Here is a 19770-nt window from a genome sequence, read left to right as displayed (position 1 = left end):
CAAGATTATCAGACATATATATGTTTTAATCCTGAATCTGCTAAGCAGCTAAGTGCATCCCTGTCTTTAGGTGAAGTGGAGGAGGCCCTGCGAAAGGGTATTGATTCCAAAGCTTCAGGGCCAGATGGTGCACCCTTGGACTTCTTTAAAAGAAATCCAGTGATATGGGGCCCCTTCATACTAAATGTATTTAGAGTAGTCATAGTGGGCCAAATCCTACTATCTTGGAAAAAAGCAGTGGTGGTGCCCATTTTTAAAAAGGGAAACGAAATGACCCAACATGCTACTCTGCCGATCTTTCTAATAGACGCCACGTGCGAGGTGATGGGAAAGGTAATCCTTGCACGTTTAGAGTCATGGGCAAATACTTTTGGCCTAATATCATATACCCAATACGGGTTTAGGAAGGGAATGGGAACAACTGAGCAGTGCCTCAATCTGTCCATGATCATGAGTAAGCACATGAAGGCCAGGGGGGCATCGATCCACTTACCCTTCATGGACTTATCCAGCACCTTCGACACAGTGTGCCGAGGTAAGCTGTGGTCACTAATGGAAGATCTGGGCTTTGTGGAACCACTCATTACCCTCCTACGTAGACTTCATGCCTCCACCTCTGTAGTTATCCGTTACAGGCCAGGGGGAGAAAAGACCAAGCCCATTGCCTCAACAGCGGGAGTACAGCAAGGCTGCATATTGGCTCCTTTTCTGTTTTTGGTATACACCAATGGCCTTGAACATTTTCTGCTAAATCAGCATCTGGATTTTCCAAAAATAGAAGGCAAACAGGTACCTCTGCTGTCTTATGCTGACGACAAAGTTCTGATGGCTTTGACAGCCAATGGCCTTCAGGGGTGCCTAGACGCTTTTACTGAGTATATGCTGTCATTAGCTCTAAAGGTGAATTTTAAGAAATCTTTTATTATGGTTTGTGGGCCAAAATTACAGAAAACACGAAAATATGCAGTCAAAGGAAAAGTTATTGACAAAGTGAAAAATATCTCCTATTTGGGGCATGTTTTTTACTTCAATTTAAATTGGGACCAACGTATAGTATCCAGGGTACGACAAATGAGTAGAGCCACTGAGGAGCTGTTTCGTTTTGCTGCTAAACTTGGACATAAGCCTGTAACTTTGTATATATCCAAATGTCTGTTGGGTGCCACTTATGGGGCTGGAGTATGGGGATACCATAAGAGCTTACAAATTCAAACATCAGAGAAAACATTTTTAAAGAGACTTTTACTTATCCCTAATAGCTCCCCTACATCATTTTACCACTCTGAGGTGGGCATGGACTATATAGTAGACAGCATACACATGGTTCCCCTGTTTCTATGGGGGAAAATTTGGATTACATCCTTCTCACTATGCAATTTAAGAGACTGTATAAATCTAGATAATGCAATGGCAGTCCTGTGGTTATGCTACGTCAAAAAACTTTTTACAAGATAGGTCTAGAAAACTTTTATGACAAGCCAGAGACCATACGATCGAACATGAAAATGGTTATAAAAGATGCATATCGATCTGAAGTGAGACTATCAGGAAGATTGGACTGTTTCCCCCCAAATCTGCAACAATTTTACTTGTCATTTAGCCGGCTACCCTACTCACGTTTTTTAATGACTAGATTTCGTTCAGGCACCCTGCGCTTTCTTGTAGCTTTTCCGAAACAGGTGGGGTGGTGTGAGAGACTACCCCCCTGTCTGTGTAATAACTCAGTACAATGCACATTATGCTATTTTGCACATTATATAAAGACCCTAGGGTGCGTTTCCTTAAACCGATTTTAAATACAATTCGTCCTTGCTCCTACAAGGAGGGTTTTAATTATTTATGGTCATTATCAACTGTTTCCATCTGCAGCTCCTTGCTTAGTTTTTATCCAAATTGTTTTTATAATAAGGAAACGTTATGCAATGTAAAAGTAATCTACAGGGGCCATGTGATTAGGCCGCAAGCTGCCTTTGTCCTGTATATTTAAACATTTTGGTGTAGAAACTTTTAATCTTGAATGTATACTTTTTCTTCTGTGAACTTTTATGATTCATTCGAATCGAATAAAGTTATTTGACTGACTGACTAACTTATTACCAATTTTTTTATATTAAACCTCCTTCTGTAGACTCTTTTTTGATTGACAATTTTTTGCACAATTGTGGTTTACAGAAAATATCACAGTCAGTCACAGAAAAACTAGACTACCCAATTACTTTAGAAGAAACTGAATTGGCTATTAAATTCCTTAAAATTAATAAATCACCTGGATCAGATGAAATTCCAGCTCAATTTTATAAGGCATTTGCTCCTCACCTCCTACCATACCTGCTCCAGCTAATCACTTCTTTTAGCACATTAGGAACAACTTCTGGTTCATTTACAGAAGCACTATTGTGGTTCTTCCAAAACCCAATAAAGATCCCACTATTGTTTCAAATTATCAGCCAATTTCCTTAATAAATCAGGATTGTAAAATCTATGCCAAAATACTTGCAACTAGATTGACCTCTGTGCTTGACTCTATTGTACATTCTGATCCATCTGGTTTTATGAAACTTAGATACTCTGCAAATAATATCAGAGTGTTACTTCACTCTATTGAGCATGGATCTAATTTCTCAGTCCACTCTGGAGTGCTGGCATTAGCTGCAGAAAAAGCTTTTGATAAAGTTCATTTACAATTTGTATTCAAGTCACTACCTATGTTTAATTTTTGTGAGTCATTTATTTGCATGATATTTACTGTATTTACCAGGCCCTCTGCTAGACTTTTTATAAATGGGCATATTTCTAATCAGGTTTTCCTTTTTAGAGGTACAAGACAAGGCTGTCCTTTGTCTCCTTTACTTTTTCTCATAGTTATAGAATCTTTGCTTACTGCTATTAGAAAATGTACAGACATTAATGGTGTGATTATTAATGATGTTACTATTAAAACATTAGCTTACACAGATGATGTTCTTTTGTTCATTGGTAATCCTGAAACATCCCTTCCTCCCTTTTTTAACATAATATCATAATACTCTCAAATTTCTAGATATAAGTTAAATTAAAATAAAACTGTATTTTTCCTTTAAATGTATACTGAACGCCTGATTGGCTGAAATGATACCAATTCAAGATATCATTTGGTGAAGGGAGACATTTACGTATTTAAGTGCTCTTTTTTCCCCATAATATTAAAAAATCACATTAAATTGTGACGATATTATAACTTATATCAAAGAAAAATTGCCCAAATGGTTTTCTTTACATCTTTCTTGGTGGGGGGAAATGGATTCAATTAAAATTATAATTGCTCCCAAAATATTTTATCTTCTTGCTATGTTGCCGACTCAATTCCTTAGGTCATTTTATAAAACTATTGATAAAAAAATTCTAAATTCATTTGGAATAATAAAACTCCACGCATCAGTTATAATAAGTTGAAAATTGTAAAATGTAATGGGGGTTTTGAATTACCTGATTTTTTAATATGATCACAAAGCTTTTATATTAAAACAGAGTTCTGTTTGGTTTACTCATTCACAATTTACTACCCCCCCCCCCCACATGGGGGGGTGAAGGTTAATAGCTCCATTTCCTCTGGGTACTTTAATAACAATGTCTAATACATCAAAGTGACTTAAGAAATCTTTTATTTTAAAATCCACTAAACTGATCTTCCAGGATTTAGATTTGTTATTTGAATCTCCTGTCTACCGCACCTCGAAAATATCATGATGGTATAATCTACAATTAAAACTTTCTAGAACTATACCATTTTGGAATCCATGGATAGAGAATAGTATTTTCTTTCTTAAATGCTTATATCATGATAATGCCTTTCTCTCATTTAAAGAATTGGAACAAAAGTTTGGTTTACATTCTTCTAATTTTTCCCAATATGAGCTTTTATGTAATTCTATTTTAGATTAATTTTCTGGTAATATTCCTTCGAATACTATTTCTGATTTAGAAATATATATTCAAACAGTAACTACCTCACCTCATGCTGCATCCTTAATCTATAAGAAGATGTATACCTTTCAGGGGAGTAATATTGGTATAATTTCTAACTTTTGTAATAAATAATTATCACTATAATTATCACAAGACATTTGGCAAAAAATCTGGTTAAATGGAGTTTCAAGATGGCTTCCTGTGTCCTTATATCAAACCAATTCTTATATTCTCTTTAACTGTTAATGGACTCCTTTAAATTTATTTCAAGCTAAGCCTTTACCTTTTTCTATTTGCTGGCATTGTAAATTACATACAGGTTAGTTAAAACATATGCTTTATGACTGTAATATAATATTTAAATTTTGGATGGAGGTTTAGGATGTTATCAAACGTATATTCAAATTTTCTGAACAGTTTCATATCCCATTTTGATTTGTAAATCTGCTGTTCTTCCTATGAATATGTCAGTTCCGGAATCTAAACTTTTAGATTTTCTAATTTGAGGAGCTTTTAAATCTATTACGGCTAATTGGAAAGATTCTTCATCACTATCAGTACAAACATGGTGGTCATGGATAGAGTTTATTAGAAGAGGTGCTAGTCCTTCTCTATCTGGTGTTACTCATAATAATTCTGTGCACCATAGATTTTGGAAACCAATTAATCATTATATATCTACCCCTTTTTAATTCATTCCTTTGTTTCGGATTTGTTTATTTCTATATTTATAGGATCTATTATTGTTATTAATAGTATCTCTAGTCTTAATCTTTGAATGGATGATAATCTATATTTTTGTGTTATAATTCCTATTCACTACATGTTACAGATGTTTTCAATCCTTGTATATGTACTCTTGATCCATTGTTAATATTATCAATGATCTTGTATATGTACTGTGACCGGGCAGACCTGCACCCCGGGTCACGTAAGGACAGCACGGACTGGTGGACTGTTTTACCCCCGTCACCTTCTCTCTTTAAATCCCAACAGGAGGACTGGTCTTGGGAAGTAGATCGGCGGTCAGCCGAGGAAAAAGAACCATGTGCCTTTAATTGGGCTTTCTACTGTGACGAGGTCCCGCCCCCTGGGAATGTCACAGAAAGAACAATGGATAAAAATCAGGAAGTATACAACGAGGTGTGCAACATCACCGACGTGGAGGAGGAGAGCAGAGGAGCCACGGTGATAGCGAAGTACAGCGGGAATCCATCCGAAGACAGTGAGGAGCAGCAGTCGGAAGAAAAATCATTGGCTGTGAAGGCAGTGCCAGGAGGCCAACGATTCCACTCATCCCGAGCCACGCTCACAGAGGAACGTGGCTTGTACAGGTACGGTACCGTATCTCGGGCTGGGTTGGGAGGCGGGGACGCCGCTAACCTCCATACGGTACCCATAGCTCACTGTGTAGTATTCCGTGTATTCCCCCCTCCCGTATTCCTCACTCCTACCCCTGTTTTCCGGCACTACACTCACTCACTGTCTCGCCACCGAAATCGTGCACTAAAGAACACGAGTGAAATAGGTGTCTCTTCACCCCCGGCCCTGTTACTATTGGTAATCAGATAGCAGCCTCACTGACGGCCTCTTCTCTGGCTCATTCTTTTGGGCTGCCGCTCCTTTCCCGGGACTGACGAGGAAGCCTGATAGAAGAAGAACCGGCCACTGGGAGACCTGGGACTTTTCTGCCATCATGGATCCCGCCAAGTTTGCCACAGAAAGACTGACTAGTCGAAATAAGCGTGTCTTAAAGAAAATAAAACCTTACCTACCTCGACCCAGTTTACACCCTGTTCATTCCACGCAGCCACATGTACCTAGTTCAGTACTCTTTTTTGTGTTGTTGATCTCATATTATAAAATGCAATCAAATATTGTGAACCTAGCAATTGCAAACTAAAACAGATTAATACAAAATTCTGCATGGGAACTCCAAAGGGCTGAAAAAAGGGTGGGCAGAGGATGTTAAGAACATAGAAAAATAAAATCGCCGCACTACTAACAAAATCGTAATTGTGGGGCAATCGAAGGACTCTCGAATCCTGCGGACAGTAGGACGTAATAGCAACGTTATTAATTAAAGCAGATTCAATAGCATGGAGAAAGAGATAGTAAAGAAGTGAAATACAAGCTCAATGACATTGTTATTTCAAAACATGCCTGCTCTCCAATTAGGCAGTTATTGCCTCACCTTACGTGGAGGTTTTCCCATCAGACTACAACATGCAGGACTGGGTCCACAATGATAGGAAGTTTCTGCCTGAGAACTTAGCTCTTCTTGTAACTGTGGAATGATGAAATGAGTTCCTTTTTCTTTGCAAAGGGCCTCAACCCACAGAATAAAATTACGTTGTGATCCCTCTTGTAAAGACAGTACACAATCTTGACTGTACCCCTTCTATGTTAAGCTCTTGTGGACCAACGCACTGCCTTCTTGACAACTGTGGCCTGCCAGTATTTTCTCTTTGAAGAAAGGAGCAAAGCAGCAAAGTTTGACTTTGCATTTCAAGGTCAGTGCTGACTTATTTTTTAGTGTATTTGGATGCGTTATGAAGTCACGTTGGCTGAATTCACCGCAATTGCGTCTGGAGAGCCTAGAATTTTGGCCAAAGTGTTGCGGACAGACATTAACTTTATTATAATTGTACCTTTACTGTTTCCTTACTGTTACCAATGTCGCGTGGAACCAGCATTGTTTAAACAGTCAACAGAAGTGCTTGTGGACACTGGTCACTGTGAAGAGCAAGAGAGCTTGTCTGCATGAGGAATGCCTAGTATCTCGCCTAACGTATCATGCTGTGATGCGCATGCCATCTGCCTCGTTTGCATTGGAACAACAACAGCTGAAACCAACTAAAGTTTGCTTGAAGTTGAGACCGGCATTTCGTTTTCGTGACTCGTGAAGTGCCTGGAATTGTGTCAACCATTAAACATCATTTTGGATCCATAGATAACTTTCAAGTACAATTTGTTGTATAAGTGAAGCAAAGACTAGCTGTTTCATTGTTGTTGGTTACAGTTGTAGTCTCCTCATCATCCAGTTCTTTCTTCATGCACAAACTGAGTCAAGCGTTTATGATAGAACTACAAAGTCGAGTGCTGTTATAAACTTCTTATCATCCAGCTAGTTTTTGCTCAAGCGAGAACTGACCCTAATTTATATGGAGGTCACACAATTTTACCAATGTTTATAAGTAATAATCTAAACTCTGAATATCTTATTATTAACTCATTATTAAAATATTTTATGTTAGAGTATTACTTAAGATTATTTTGTTGAATTGTTATGTTAAATTTTGTTAGTTTGTTAATTTAATGTTGCCTTTCAGCATGTCGGCGGCCAGTGGTATGAGCCAACCACCACAATTCTTATCTGAACATGGTGAACCAGTTCTTCCTTGGAAAAAATTGAAACCTTTGACTCATATTTATAGCCATATGGGGTGAACAATTTTCTGCTGCAAGGAAATAAAAATAAACTGTTTTACTGCACAACCTTGGAATTGAAGGTAGAAACATTTATGACAGTCTTGATCCTATACCTATTGGGAGAGGTGATGGTGAACCTGGTGACATTTTTTAAATTAGTGTCCTGCTTCTACAAACCCATTTTGGACCACGTCTTAATGTAGTTATGGAGAAACATAAGTTTTTCATGCGAGCACAAGCCAAAGGCGAAAACGTTGGAAATTATGTGGCAGCCCTCAAGCCCTTAGCTCAAACGTCATGTGATTTCGAACAACTGACAGACTCACCTACTCGTGATCAACTAGTACGTTGCACGAATGACATTAGAATTCAAAAGAAGTTATTGTCTAAACACCCTAATTTATAAGAGGCTATCAGCATTGTTGAAAGTATTTAACATACCATTGATTGGGTTGAGGAAATGTGCACCACTGCTTTACCGCATGACAACATTGCAAATGTAAAGGGTTGTGTTTCTATTAGTATTGATTTGGATGATTCATTTTCCACTGTTTGCAAAGTTGCTGGGAAACAAGAAAAGGTTGTAATAAAGAATGACAAACAAAAACGGAATTTTAACAACTTTAGAATGGATACTAAATTGAAGTGCCCCAGATGTGGTAGTCAAAACCATGGACTTAATTTTCCAAATTGTTTTGCAAGAAGTATGTTCTGTACAAATTGTGGTAAAAAGGGTCACTACGCACGTATGTGCAGAAATGCTAAAGTAAACTTTCTTGATGATGAAACATTGTATCCTCAACAAGCCATTCACCACATTACTGATATTGGAAGCCGAGCTGTACATGATGTGCAAAATATTGACAATGATAACATATCATTGCCTAAATGCGATGTCTACATTGACAACATAGCTGTTCCTGTTTTAGTTGACTTAGGTTTACCTTATACACTTATAAGTGACATTTTTTGGGACAACACTTTTGGTAAGGATAACATTAACCAATCACCACCTGATATTAATCATGATGCTTATGGTGGGAAAAGTATTGATTTGGTGGGGTACTCCATTCAAAGCATTATGTTTAAGGGGCGAGAAACTGTTGGAAAAATATATGTTGCCAGAAGAGGTGACAATTTGTTAGGATGGTGTCACCAAAGAAATTTGGGAATTATTATAAATCCCAATGCGCATGAACAAGTAATGTTGGTTGCACGTTTGGGGGATAATCAAGATATCATTGGAAAATATCCTGATGTTTTTAGTGATAAATTTGTACTTCTTAGTGGTTTTAAGCACACATTAATCTTCAAGGCGAAAGCACAACCTGTAGTTCACAAGGTTAGGAAGGTGCCTAATTTAATGTTGGCACCCCTCCAAGAGCAGCTTAATAAACTGTTGGGAATGGGGATCATCGAAGAAATCGAATCCTCAGAACGTTTGGCTCCAATTGTTTTGGTACCGAAAGACAAAGGCAGCAAAATTAGGTGTGTTGACTTAAGAAGTCTGAACAATTACATCTGGGTCAACAGGCAACCTTTACCCAACATAAATGAAGCTCTGGCAAAACTGAGTGGTGCACGTATTTTCAGTATAATGGACTTATCGTCTGCCTACCACCGAGCCATGTTACATAAAGAATCTAGAGCCCTAACCTCTTTTGCCACACGCCTGGGAGCTTACAGATTCATTAGAATGCCTTTTGGGCGGGCTTCTACCGTTGCATGCTTCCAGAGGTTGATGATGAAGGTTTTGTCTGGTATAAATTCAGTGTTATTTTTCCAAGACGATATACTTGTCCATGGTAAAGACAGAGCCACCCATGATGACATACTATTTAAAGGATTAATCAGGTTACAAGAACGTGGGCCCACTTTAAAGAGCGGAAAGTGTAAATTCAGAGTTGAATCTGTGTCCTATGTAAGTCATTCTATCTCCAGTGAGGGGATCAGCCCAAGATTGATTTGGTTGAAGAGATAGCCCAAGCACCGGCTCCAACAAACAGAGACCAAGTCAGATCTTTTCTTGGGTTGTTAGAGTACTACTCTAAATTCATCAACAATTTTGCTTGTGTGGTACAATCTCTGAGAATTTTGCTCAAAAAGGGGGCAGAATTTGCATAGTCAGAGGACTGAGCTCATGCGTTCAACAAGGTCAAAAGTGATATTGCCTGCATGCCTACTTTGGGTCATTTTTATGTTACAAAGAAAACCGTTCTAACTACAGATGCAAGTTTACATGGGTTGGGTGCGGTTCTATCCCAGATTGTTGATGGTACTGAGTAACGTATTGGTTTTGCCTTGCGTCCTCTCAAGGGGGCAGAGGAATGCTACTCTGTGATAGAACAGGAGGCATTAGCTTGCACTTGGGCCATCAATCATTTCAGGTTTTATCTCTGAGGTTTACCTTTCCTAGTTAGGTCTAACCATAAACCATTAGTCCACATGTTTTCTTGTAGAAATGCTGAGAGCACCACTCCCAGAATTAAAAGATGGATGAAAGGACTTTGGGAGTATAATTTCGTGGTGGAATACTTGCCTGGCTTGAAAAATGTTCCTGCTGATTGTCTCTCCAGGATGCCACTTGACAAATTGGTCACTGCAAGTGAAGAGGGGGTTGTAGCGTGGGTCAAAGAATCTGCACTTAGCAAGACCGAATGGGAAGTCAGTTTGGTTACTGACAGTTCCAGAAGAATTGTCATTCATTATGTTGTCAATGGTTGGCCTGTTCTCAATGATGTTCCTCATTGTGCCAGAGGATTTTGGAATGTACGTGATGAGTTGAGCATTGTTGATGGTGAGCTTTGTCATGCTGAGAGGTTAGTTCCCCCTTCAAGCATGCGTGATAAGATAATCAATTTGGCACACAAAGGTCATCTTGGACGCAGCCTTACCAAATCCAGGGTCAGAGAAACATACTGGTGGCTGAAGTTGATCGTCAGGTAGTAGTAGTAGTAGTCAAGGAATGTACTTCTTGTAGCAGCAACGAGAAGTCTAGGAAAGTTAGTTCAGCACCACTTTTTCCTGTTGTACTATCTGAACGACCCTGGTTGAAACTGGCTGTGGACATTGTGGGGCCTTTTAAAGTTCTGTCACCCAGTGATAACTTTTTTGTGGTCTTGGTTGACTATACTTCTAAGTGGGTTTCGGCTTACTGTATGGGTTCTGTAGTAACTAAAAATCATTATTAAGTTTCTTAAGGATGCGTTTGCATGTGAGGGCATTCTTGAAGTTCTGGTAAGTGATAATGGAGTACAATTCACCTCTCAGGAGATGGAAATGTTTTTAAATGAGCTTTCTATTACTCATCACCGCACTGCTCTTTATGCACCTGAAGCTAATGGTTTAGCTGAGAGCATGAATAGGCTTGTAAGGGGTTGTGCTAAAAACTACTGTTGAGGCTGGGTCAACTCTTAAGAATGTCTTACGTGAAAGATTATGGGCTCACAGAATTGTGTCACTGGTTGCATACCATTTTTGAGACTAAAGGGCAGGGTGGCTGGTTCCAAACTTAACCCATTGTGGTTGAGTGTTAGGGATTGGGATGTGATGATCAGTGATCCTAAAGTGCTTGAGTATCAAGATAAATACAAGCAGAGATATGATGCCAAGAAGAGTGTTTGTGATTGAACATGGAGAGTTGGAGATTTGGTATATGTTAAGAAAGCTGTATGGTCTTCTAAAGGTGAAACAAAGTTTTTATGGACCTAAACACATTATCAAAGTCATGAAAAATGTGGTAATTTTGGATGTTGGAAATGTTTGGAGTATGTATCGTCTTTCTTTTTGTAACAGGAAGGAAGAGGACACCAAAGTAGATGCTCAGTCGAGACATTTTCTCCACAGTCAATCTGCGTGCCAGTCAGAGTTTTCTGGTTGTGACAAAAGAATGAGATGTTCTGCTTCATATCACAATGATTACGGGTTGCGATAAAGTTAGTTTTAGTTTTTAACTGTTAAGCCTTTTTGTTCCTTCTATTTTATCTATTTTCATATTTCTGCATTTTTCTCTTCCATTTTTGTTTTCTCTTCTATTTTTTCCTTTCCTTTCATCAATGTGTTAAAGGGGGAGGTGTGTTGTAATTTCTCCTTTAATTGGCGATGCACATTTAGAATGTAAGTGCACCACCAGAATTCTGGGTTGAGGATTCTGTTTGATGTTATGTGGAGAGGCTCTGGTTGTTGGGCGTCTCCTCTGGTGGGTGCAAATAAACCGATGTTGAACAATTTCCTAGTATCATTGTATACTTTCAACAGATTACATTCAAGTGCAGGGTTGGTGCAATTCTATGTAGTAGTTTTTGCTGTAGGGCTTAACAACATGTTTACAGAAATCTAAATAAGAAACATAATTTTCAGGTAGGCCCCACCTGGATTAGCTCCACTTAGCCAATAGGAATGAAACTTTCCACGATCAAGCTTACGTCACCATATACTTTTTTGTAAAGTTACTATAGCCTTATAGCCTGCTGCCGAGGGCTAAGCCGATTGCTAAAGACCATAAACTGAGTTGACTATAACAACCAATACAGCCCAAGGCACAAGGTCTATAAAGCTATTAGAACATTCCAACTACTGAGAGTAGAGTTTTCTAAATTAAAAAAGAGAAAAACATAAAGACAAGCATAGGAATGTTAGATCAGAAGGCTTATACCAGACAATATTAGCCCTGAGCCACTTCATTATCTTCAGTGGAACTCCCAGCATTTCATTGTTCAATGATAGATTAGATCATTGGAAATTTGAGAGCTCCATTGACGACAATGGAGTTGCTCCTGGCATATAATGGCTGGTATAAGCCCTGAGCTCTAACATTCTAATGTTTGCCTTCATATTTCTCCCTTTTACATTTAGAATATTTTACCCTTAGTGGGTGGAATGTGCATATAGCCTTGTAGCCCTGTGCCTCGGGCTATACCGGGTTTTAAAGGCTCTCTACCTTGTTATAGGCCCTCGCCTGAGACTTGGGTCTATAACTCAGGTTCAGGGCCCTTAAAACCAGTATAGCCTGAGGCACAGGGCTATAAGGCTATATGAATACTTTTCCTATGCCATGTTCATCACAGCTTTAACCACAGAGACCCTGGCTAATGCTGCCTATTATGAGTGGTCTACTACGGAAAATTTTGCTCACCGGACCTGCTTGGAGGCACCTTCATTCTTGCTGCCTGTCGTCGTTGGACCATCGGGAGACCACCTGTGGCCGCTCTCCCTGCCGGCCACGCCCCCTGACAGTGGACAAAGCTGCACTCTTTCCGCTACCCAGCGGGAAATTTTGCTCACCGGACCTGCTTGGAGGCACCTTCATTCTTGCTGCCTGTCGTCGTTGGACCATCGGGAGAACTCTACAACTTGCCGGACCCGCTGCGCGGGTCCCGCTGTGCCTACAGTCTCCGTGGGGCGTTGGGAGGCGAACAGAATACCCTTGAACCCCTAGCGCACCGGCAGGGCTGCGAGCAGTCTAGCAGGGACTCCATTGCCCAGGAGTCCCTGCGTGCTACACCTGTGGCCGCTCTCCCTGCCGGCCACGCCCCTTGCCCTGTCCTGTCCTATCCCTATTTAAGAGGGTGGAGCAACCGCTGCGCGGTAGCGCGCGGGAGCGCCCGGGGCGAAGACCGGGCAAAGAGCGGGCCGTTTGAGGCCGTTCGAGGTCTAAGAGGTCTGGGCTGGGCCATTCTCCTTGATTTGTTGATTATTGTTGATATATTCTATTTGTGCCACATCGCCCACTTTAACACCCACCATGTGTTCACGGGGTAGTCGCAGCAAGACAGCCAAGGGACTTAATAAGACCAATGGAACCCTAGATGATTTCCTCACAAAGACCAATTTGGCCATTGATGTGGAAATCAGCAAAATGCAACATAGGGTTTCCTTAGAATTAGATGCTGCGTGCAAGCTTTCCCTGAACCTAACCTCTTCCAAAAAATCATCTTTGGGGAATCTTGCCTTAGCTCTGACTCCTGAGCGTATATCAGCCCCCCGCCCATTGTTAACGCTGGCAGATATTCACCATGTTCCAACCACATCCCCACTTGATCCACCTTTGAATCCAACACTATCACCTCTAAAGCCCTTGGAGGAGTCCATACCCTATACCCCTGTGGCCGGCATAGGCTTTCCCACTAAAGCCGATTTGTCCAAACCAGCAGTAAACACTAAAAAAGTTTCTATACTAAAGAGGAGATGCCTTGCTCGATCTATCTATGCTCGTAAAAAGGCAAAAATTGCAAGATCTCAGTTCTTTAATAGTAGACGACCATTGGTCACATATGGGGCGGGTGAAGAAGCTCCTAAAACTAACATCACCACCCTGGGTAAGGAAAACGACACAGGTTCACGTAGTGTCATGTTAGACCTTACTACGGGAATCACCCAAGATAAGATTGAGGTAGGGCCCCCAGAGGGCAGGGTGAGTGAGTTGGAGAAGGATAGGAGGGGAGATGAAGAATTCCTCAAAACTGTTTGGGACACATTAAAACAGCTACTTACTCCCCTTGAACTTAGACTCTCCCGAATTGAAAACAACCTACTAGAAATGGATAAGACTATAGTCACATTGGCTAGTTTAGGTCTTCAACAAATGGAAGCTAGGTTTCCCCAGGGTGAGGGTTGTACCCTTCAGGTTCAGGAGTCAGAATTCCCGGCTTTGCCCCCCCCCAATATCTAAACCTATACCCAAACCCCGCACCAAAGTTTGTAGCTTCACTGCTACTAATCCAAGTCCTACAGTCCCGAGCGCCCGTCCCCCCCAGAGTGTAGCCCCATTAATGCCAAGACCCCAAACTGTTTCACACCAGTCTAACCAGCCAGCAACCAAGAAATTATTCCCTCAGCAACCTAGTCGACCAAATTTTCGTGGCGGGTATATTGATTTACCACCTGAGGCTGGGCCTTAAGTTATAGTATTAGCTGGTGTGCCCGCCCTTGGTCCACAAATCCAAGAGAACCATTGGTCCCTAAAAAACAAGATCATTCACTGGCTTAATACAAATAGACAGCTCCCTAACCACCTAAGAAGCCGGGTATTAATGGTGCGTAGAGTACCATGGGTGGGTCCCACACGCAAGTCCATTGCTGGCGATTGTATAGTAGTGTCCCTCGCAGATCCCCGCACAGCTCAGCATCTCAGTTCATGGGCCTCATGTGATGATGACTCTTCTATTGTTGTTAGACCCCTCACTTTTTTCTATCCCCCTCGATAGCAGATTGTGATGGAGGGGTCCTGGTCAACAGTCCAAAACTCTAGACAGAAAGGACGAAGAGATGGCTGGCAAAGCCAAAACAACTGGTGGCAAGGGGCTCCTACTTCTAACATGTTTGGCTGTTTGGATGAGGTCGATTGACTTGGGGGGATTGATGCATCAATACACCTCATGGAACCAACTCCCCCTCAAGCAATTGTCCCCCACATTCCGCCAGTAACCTGTTTGGATTGTGTAACCTCACGAAACGGCCCTAGCATAACCCTGGATCATGTTAACATTTCCACTTTAACCAGGCCAGGGGCTCTGGGTCTATCTAAGGTTATTCCACTTAGTAGCTCGTTAAATGCATTTAAGGTGGCCTCATGGAATATTGCCGGATTGAGGGGTCGCCTGGACAGCGACGATTGGGTAGATTTCATTTCTACGCATGATATCGTCGCTTTTCAGGAAACTTGGTCAATCGTTCCCCTATTTAGGGTAGGCTACCTGAACTATCACAAACCAGCCACACAAGGCCCCAGGGGTAGGGCTTCGGGAGGTCTCACTGTATGGATTAGAAACTCTCTGGGTCTCCGTGTTAAAGAAATTCTGGTGGAGAATGCTGACATCCTCTGTATTATCCTGAGTAAGGACAACTGCAAGGACATCACCCTAATTAATATCTATGCTCGAGGTTGTCAGGGTGGGAGGAAGCAACCAATCCTTAATGATCTTGAACATCTCCTGAATAAGTACAAAGGTGATCATCTTGTCGTAGTGGCAGGTGATCTGAATTGCTCATTTGAACCCATCCTCAGTCTGGCTGAAGATGTGGGAATTGATGAAGATACTGCCTGGAATATTCCCCCACTAACTATAAGTAAGGGTGTCAGGGGCACGGAGGCTGCCCTCCACTGGTTGGGTCTCTGCCTGGAGTGGGGGCTTCGGGCAGTGAATGGCCGCACCCCGTCGGACAAGCTAGGGAAATCTACCTTTGATAATGGGACTAGTGCTAGTCGTATTGACTATATATTGGTCAATATTGAATCCTGGTCACATGTGATGGATATGGTAGTAGAGACCAGGCCAGAGAGTAATCATAATCCCCTCTCCCTGGGGCTCAGGGTTCCCGGACTGGGTGGTCTCTTAATTGAAACAGCCTGTGTAACGCCTGATTTAGTCCTGTGCGATAACAAAAGACGGGTCAAATGGACTAGGGTCATTACTGACCCAGAGCTCATTTGTAAAATTGAGGAGTTGGTTCTAGACACAAGGAGTAGGATGACTGTACTATCCCCGCTTGGCGGAGCCGATTCCCCCACCATCGATCTTCATGAGAAGTGTTTTGCGGCACTTAAAAATCTTCTTACTAGGCCACATAAAAAAAACAAGAAAGATAAACCACACAAAAGATGGTATAATAAGAACTGTAGAGAAGCTCATAGCAAATTGATAGCAGCTGTTAAAACCAGGATAACTTTTGATATCAGGGAAGCTAGGCAGCTTTACAAACACACCCTTTGGGCAGCTAAGAGGGACTGGGAGGACTCCTACTGGTTAGATCTCCTCAAAGCCTGCGAGTCATCTAACCAAGTAAAATTTTAAGAAATAGTTAGATGGGGCAGGGACTCGGACTCCCAAATACCAGTAAACCATGTTTCCGCTCTGGATTGGGTGGATTTTTTTTCTGCCCAATTTAAAGATATAAACGCCGAACAGGAACTGGCATCCGAGCCTGCAGTGGGGATATTGCCAATATTTTCTGGGGATAGGCTTACTTTTTCCGCGTCAGATACGACATTTGCCCTAGGTTCTGTCCAGTCTGGCAAAGCCCCAGGTTTAGATGCCATACCTGCGGACCTTTTTTAATCAAATCTTGATTTATGGGTTCCATACATTACAACACTAGCAAATTCTATCACAGCAGGGGCCAGGATATCCCAATCCTGGAAAGGTGCTGAGATACTTCCAGTATATAAGAAAGGGGATCGATCATTACCTAATAACTATCGTCCCATAAGCCTGATCGACTCTATTCAAAAAATTGTATCAAGAATGACCTTAGCAAGGGGTGGCTGGGGTGGATTGAGCAGAACAACATACTCTCCCCCATGCAGGCAGGGTTTAGATCAGGCACCAGCACCTTAGATCAGGTGTTCCGACTCACCATGCTCTATTGGAAGGTGGTCTTCTTGGGCGGTGGGGTTATCTATGTGTCGATCTTAGGTCGGCTTTCGACTTAGTTCCTAGGGCAAAACTATGGGATGCCCTCAGACTTATGGGCCTCCCCTTAGAACTCCTAGAACTAGTCAGGCGCTTACATGAGGATCATTTTGCCCAGGTAAGGTGGGGGAGACAGGGCCAGGTGACCAGTGGTTTTCCTGTCCAACGAGGGGTGCGCCAGGGCTGCGTGCTGGCCCCCACCCTGTTTCTCCTTTTCATCAACCAGGTAGTTGCATTTTTTACTAACACGCAAACAGATGCTCCTACCCTGGGCGGATTTAAATATCCGATGTTAATATTCGCCGACGACACCCTGCTCCTCTCCAAAACCCGGAGTGGTTTACAGACAGCCCTGAATAGATTTGCTGAGTTTTGTAAGATTAATGATCTGCAGATCAATGTTGATAAAACCAAATTTATGGTTTTCAACAAAAATAAACCAATTAAAAGTTCGGTTACCTTGAATAATGCCCCAATTGAACAAGTTAAGGTCATGACATATCTGGGGGTGACCCTTGATCATCAACTTAATTGGAACCCACAGTTGGAGGCTTTAAAACTTAAATTTACTCGCCTTACGGGATGCTTACTGCAGGAACAAAAAAAATCCCTGACCAAACGCATCACACCAGCGTTAAAAATTTATGAGGCCAAGGCTAATGCTGCTACCCTGTATGGAGCTGACATCTGGGGTTACAAGGACTTGTCAGCACTGACCATAGCACAGAATAGGTTTCTACGGAACCTGGTTGGGCTTCCACAATCCTCACCAATAAAACCACTGCTCCTAGACCTAGGTTGTAGACCTTTGGACGAGATGGCGCAGTTTCGTCTCGTGGCACTCTGGCGTCGCCTTTGGACGACTCCAGAGCTTAGCCTCTTTGCCCATGAGTTTGATGAGATCAAATCATTCTGGGGTGCTCATAGAATTCCATGGCTCCGAGAGGTGAAACAAATATTGCATTCAATGGGCCTCTCTGAACTGTGGACATATCCTGAATGCTCTAGGTTTCCATCGAAACAAGAGTTTAAGGATCTTTTCTGGGCTACAAAAAAATCTACACTGGTCACTCACTCATCGAACAACAGTCTAACGGGACTTTTTTTAACACATAAGGTAACACCGTCCCTTGAGCCCTATTGGGATTTGATTTGCAAAACCCTAGACCGTAAACTGTATCATCAGTTTCGGGTGGGTACATTGCCTATCAACTCCTTTACTACGAAATGGGCGAAGAATGGAAGTAATAAATGTCCTTTTTGTCCCGACCAGGTAGAAAGCATTGGCCATCTGTTTTTTGCATGCCCGGTATATCGATCTCCTCGATTGAAATGGCTGAAACCTATATGTATAACCTTGAATTGTTGGGGACATCGTGATGCCCTGCTGAAACTACGTGATATACGAACTGAAATGTCTGTGATTTGCGTAGCCAAATTTTTGGGGTGGGCGTGGCTGATCCGTTCAAGGAAAATGAAAACCCTTTTAAATTAATTGTCAGGAAATGATTGTATGTCGATTATTGCTATACTTTTTTTTATATATAAATCGTGGGCATGTTTGCAGTAGTTTTTAAAACATTTTTATGTAATGTATGTCGTCTTTTATGAATTTTATTCGAAATAAAGACTAATGAAATGAAATGAAATGAGTGGTCTACTAGTTTTATCTGAAGCCCTTGTGTGCTACTTCTAAAAAAAGATTTCTAGAGCTCCACTAAGTCTTATATATCAGGTATTACATGCAACTGGATTAGCGCAATTTAGGCTCCCCCCTAAATGCCACAATTATACAAATATATGCACATAACTTCACTGTGTGCCTCAACTTCATTAACATGTGTGAAGCATTTAAATGCTTGAATGAAACTTAATCATTGTAGAGATTAAAGATTTCTATACATGTGCACTAATGTTTAATTGAAATGTAAAAACATAGTTTTTTTCACGTTTTACCTTAATTTTTCAAGTTATATGTGTGTATGTATAATCATGTATCTGAAGTGCATATTAACTGCTAACTTAACTTAGCCTGACTACATGCCTTTATTGAAATGCATTTTGCTTTGCCAGCATGTTCTTTCTTTCTTTGCAGGTGTATTATCATGATTCTTGTTAGGGAAAGGCTTATTGTTTGCATTAGACTGATAGTGAGGCCTGGAGGAAAGAACTTTGTAGTGAACGTGGAGAATTATTGTTTGAAAGACGCCTTCTGTTCTTCATGTACCAGGACGGAGAGATGTTCAAGGTAGAGAATTACAGTTAAGTATCAATGCAATGGGAAACTGAAGGGATGTTGTAGATACACTGAAGTAATGATTGATTGGTTCCTGGTGGTGTGAAATGAGAAATAAGGACATTTCTGCAGTTCCTGTTAGTTTTAAAATTGGTGTTCTAACAGTTATGAGCAGAGCAGATTTCCTTTAGACTCTGAGAGGTACAGGCCTCTCTGTTTGCCTTATTCTTCCAAGTGTGAAGCGTTATGTTCCGTTTCCCAAGACTTCTACTGAAGTTTGATCATGCTGACACCCTCTATGCTCCTGAACCCTAGATAGATATCTCTGAGACTAATTCATGTTCATGCTTTAATCTGTTTCTTTATTGTTGCGGCTATCACAATTCTGTGTCTCATTTTATTGTGACTCAACTTACTGAGATATTTCGCCTTATCTGCTGTATTGCTGTACCTATTGAACTAATTATTGGCTAGCATATATACTGGATTGATTGGTAATCCAAAATAAAGTCCTTTAACCACATTTGGCAATTCTTGGTCCTTATTGTGCAGACACATTGGCTTCAGAAATTAAAAAGTATTGTTGATGTCTTCTCCCTTGCATTACTTGATGTCAACCAAAGAAGGTCCAAACGACCAATGTGGAAAAATCTTTGACGACCTTACTCAGAGAATATGTTGTAAATCCCAGCGCTCTTTCACAACCATTAAAGCTGTTTCATTGCATATCAAAAGGGAGAAAGATCT

At 41.2% G+C, this 19770-nt stretch overlaps 1 long non-coding RNA gene across 1 annotated transcript in view; it reads left to right on the top strand.

Moving 5' to 3' along the window:
• Positions 1 to 19445, top strand: part of LOC144771862 (uncharacterized) — a 235572-nt gene extending 216127 nt beyond the window's left edge. Inside the window, exon 4 of the long non-coding RNA XR_013599522.1 lies at positions 18883 to 19445. This is a non-coding gene — a long non-coding RNA (uncharacterized LOC144771862). The remainder of the gene's footprint in view (positions 1 to 18882) is intronic.
• Positions 19446 to 19770: the final 325 nt, after the last annotated feature.

Source organism: Lissotriton helveticus, chromosome 8 (genome assembly GCF_964261635.1).
Source record: "Lissotriton helveticus chromosome 8, aLisHel1.1, whole genome shotgun sequence".
NCBI lineage: Eukaryota > Metazoa > Chordata > Amphibia > Caudata > Salamandridae > Lissotriton > Lissotriton helveticus.
This window is presented reverse-complemented; position numbering and strand designations above follow the sequence as displayed.